Genomic DNA, 3,729 nt, shown 5'->3' with positions numbered 1-3,729 from the left:
AGGGACCCTTTCTCACTTAGCATTGACAACATAAGCAGCTTCCAGCCTGAGCAAAATTAGATGATGCTTGGGTCCACAAGGGAGGGGACAGTGTTTGAGAATTGAGCACTGGTGGGACAGGCTCCCACACAGACCCTAAATGGTGGAGAGTTAGGCCAAAGGTGTTGGAATTTGTAACACAGAGGCTATACGAGGATGAGCAGGCCCTAAACTAGGCAGCCTGTAGGGGTGGGGCAAGTGCATGGAGATGGTGACTGGATCTCTCAACACAACTCAGGCAACTCATTCAAAAGGACCCAGACTGAAACCTTTGCCAGTGGCGAGAACAGGCCAGAGCCAAAAGCAGGGCCCAGATCCAGACTGATGATGCTGAATGAGGCAGGCCAGCAGCTCCCTCTCAGAACACCTCTGAAGTTCTCTACAAATGCAGAGTTCCAGGCCTACCTATAGAGCTTCTCATTCAGAGGGACTTAGATGGCGCCCCAGGCTCCGAAGACTTTGCATCAAGAAACCCCCTAAGCACTGACCTCAAATGCCTCCCAATCAAGGACACAAGGGGCCCCATAGCCAGAGCTGGGCATGCAGGAGATTTGGGAAAGGGAGTGTCGAATAGCCCCAGAATGGAGGAGAACCTTCCAGAAGGCCCTCATGGTGGAGAAGGAAAAGGAGAAGAAAAGGAAATGTGATTCAGATGTTCTGTGACCTTTAACTTAGACTTGGAGGCAGGTGTTACTTTTCTCCAGTAACGTGACTTAAAAAAAAATCATTTTCTTTCCCCAGAAATAAAGGGAGAGTTAAAATAACTATCTCTATTCTCCTTCTCACCACCCCCCTACCCGTGGTATATTCGTGTGCCAGCAAATGGTAAGTAATGCCCTTCTCATGTATCCCATCATCAGTTGATGGGTTGGGGGTACATTTCTGGGGGAGTGTTTGCTAGACTATCCAGTTATGGGTCCTATAGAAATGGGTTCTGAGCTCCAGGATAGAGTGTAATCAGGGAGCTGCTGAGCCTGTCATTGTTTCAGTCAGATGTTTTGGCCTTGTAAAAGCTCCCAGAGGAAAACAGAGGGCCTGTAATGCATCCTGCTTCTTGGGTTCTAGAAAATTAACCTGCTGGGATTACACACCCTTTGGGCAGGCTGTAAACCTGAGATGTGGCCACTCACAAGATTTCTGCTTCCTCACCCTCTCCAGGTAGTAGATGTCCTCTACATCCCCAAACTCCTGTGATGGCAGCAAAGGAGCTGCTCTTGAAATCCTCCAAGCAATTTCTGTGGACAGCAAGCGTATCAGATAGTCCCAGATGGGCTTGCCTCTCTCAGGGTGTGATTGCAGTCATTGGGATAGGAATGGCCTTGGATGAAGGCCACTTTCTTCTTGAATGAAGAAGAAGCCTTCATGGAAAATAAACCCAGAACTGTGTGGAAAGAGGCCTGACCTCCTCCCCAACCCCAGCTTGGTTCACCCTCTGGAGCTGGCTCTTTAGCTCAGGGACAGAATTGTGTTTGGTTAGTGGCAAAAGCCATGTTTTAAGGTAGTGAAAAAGGTGAGTCAGAAGTTTGGATAATTACAGTCATCAAGTGGATTTTCTTTGCAACATGCAAGTTGTCTGTATTGGGACTGAATCACAGACACCATGTTAAGGAAATGAGTCAATGAGCTGTTGGATTCCATTTAAAAAAATCCAGATGGAATATGCTGATGATTAAGGCCTGTGGTGCCCCCGCCTCATTTACCAGGCCTCCTCAGTATCTTGAGATTTTTGAAGAGTATTGATTGCTTTGTAGAATGCCCCTCGATTCAGGGTTCATCAGGTGTTTTCTCGTGATTAGATTGAAGTTCTTATGAAAGACTCCACAGAGATGCTGTGCCTTCTCAACGCATCAAATCAGGTGATGCATGATGGGTAGGTGCTAATGGTGAGGTTAACTCTGGTCACTTGATTAATTTGATATCTGCCAGAATTCTCCACTGTAAAGTTACTATTTTTCTCTTTGTAATTACCAAATATTTTGGTTGAGATCCTTTGAGACTGCAAATATCCCTTTTGGCTTAAACTTCTACACCCTTAATTTTAGCATCCATCAGTGGATCTTGCTTGTGGCAATTATTACATTGGTTTTACAACACACACACACACACACACACATCCCCACATCTAGACATACTATATTAAAACTGCAGGAAACAAAAGACAAAATCTTGAAGGCAGCCAGAGAAAAAAGGAATATTACATTCACAGAACAAGAAAGGAGTTACAGCAGACTTCTCATATGAAACCATACAAGTCAGAAGACAATGGTGTGACATCGTTAAAGTGCTGATTTTTACAAAATACCTGTCAGTACAAAATTCTATATCCATCAAAAACACCTTTCAAAAATAGAGAAGAAACAAAGGCTTTCTCAGACAAACAAAACCTGAGGGAACTCACTGCCAGGAAACCTACTCTATGAGAAATGTTGAAGAAAGTTCTTTAACATTTTAAAACAATAGAGAAGGAAAAATATCTTCCATACAGAAGAATTCCAATTAATAAATGTAGAAGAAATCAGGGAAATAGAAAATTACCAGTAGAACACCACAGTAAATAATTTCAAAGCTTATTCTAGAACCACTGTTAATCTGAATCCCAGTCAACTCATATATAAAATAATTATTTTTCCCTCTTACTCTGGAAAAGATCAAGGGCAGTTTGAAGATAAGTGCCCTGCCTACTTCTAGGCTAGAAATCTACAATGTGGTTATGAAGGTCAAAATATTAGAATTATGAACAGGTAAGACTTAAAAACCGTAAAAATGCTAGTAAGATATAGGATATTACTACAGCCTTTCCAAAACATTTTACTATGTCAAATGGTTCAATAGCCTCAGCTGATATCGAAATAAAAAGACCCAGTGGAAGAGAAAGAAATACTTTGCGGTTTGTGGTTTGGTATAACTGTATCACCAGGAGTGGCACCACCATTTAATAATCAAGAGCCATCCTTGAAACCATGTGGCAAGTGTTGGATACCAGGTGCAAGAATAAAACAAAGTCTTTCACTGCTGGACGCAGCATCCCCCCCTCGCCCCAGCATGTGGCCCATCGGTCTGTGCCTTTCCTGGGGGTTCACAAAGCCTCCCCTGAGGCTCATCTCATTTGACCCTCTCCACAGCTTTGCGAGGTAGCCAGTGTTGTTACCATTTCCCCATGGGGCACAATGAGGTTGACACACTTGCCCAACCTCTCCCATATTGGAACTATCAGGACTGGTGTTCAAACCAAGTATGTTGACACCAAGAACTGTTCTTCACTATGTGGTTGGCCAGACCTCAGAAACTGTGCTTTCTGGGGGGTATTCTGTGATTTGAATGTTGTTGCCCCAAATGTGGGATGTGTACCAATGATTTGGGTAGAACATGAGATGATTTTAGGGGCCCTCAAGTGTGGAATTAATTAATCACACAGTGAGAAATTTATTGCCTTTGCAAGACTCTTCCAGTCCTTTTGGTTACATCACAGAGAAAGTCTCTGCTTGATGCTAGCATGTCTTTAACACCTCCTTTTACTAAACAACTTGCTTATACTACCTGGGAGGCTGAGGTGGGAGGACTGCTGGAGCCCAGGAGGCGAAGGTTACAGTGAGCCAAGATTGCTCCACTGCACTCCAGCCTGGGAAATAGAGTGAGACCCTGTCCCCCTTAAAAAAAAAAGTTTATGCCCATTTTGGATCTTATTTAAAG

This window comes from Pongo abelii, chromosome 15 (genome assembly GCF_028885655.2).
Source record: "Pongo abelii isolate AG06213 chromosome 15, NHGRI_mPonAbe1-v2.0_pri, whole genome shotgun sequence".
Taxonomy (NCBI): Eukaryota; Metazoa; Chordata; class Mammalia; order Primates; family Hominidae; genus Pongo; species Pongo abelii.
The sequence above is the reverse complement of the archived record's forward strand: the minus strand, read 5'-3'. Positions refer to the sequence as shown.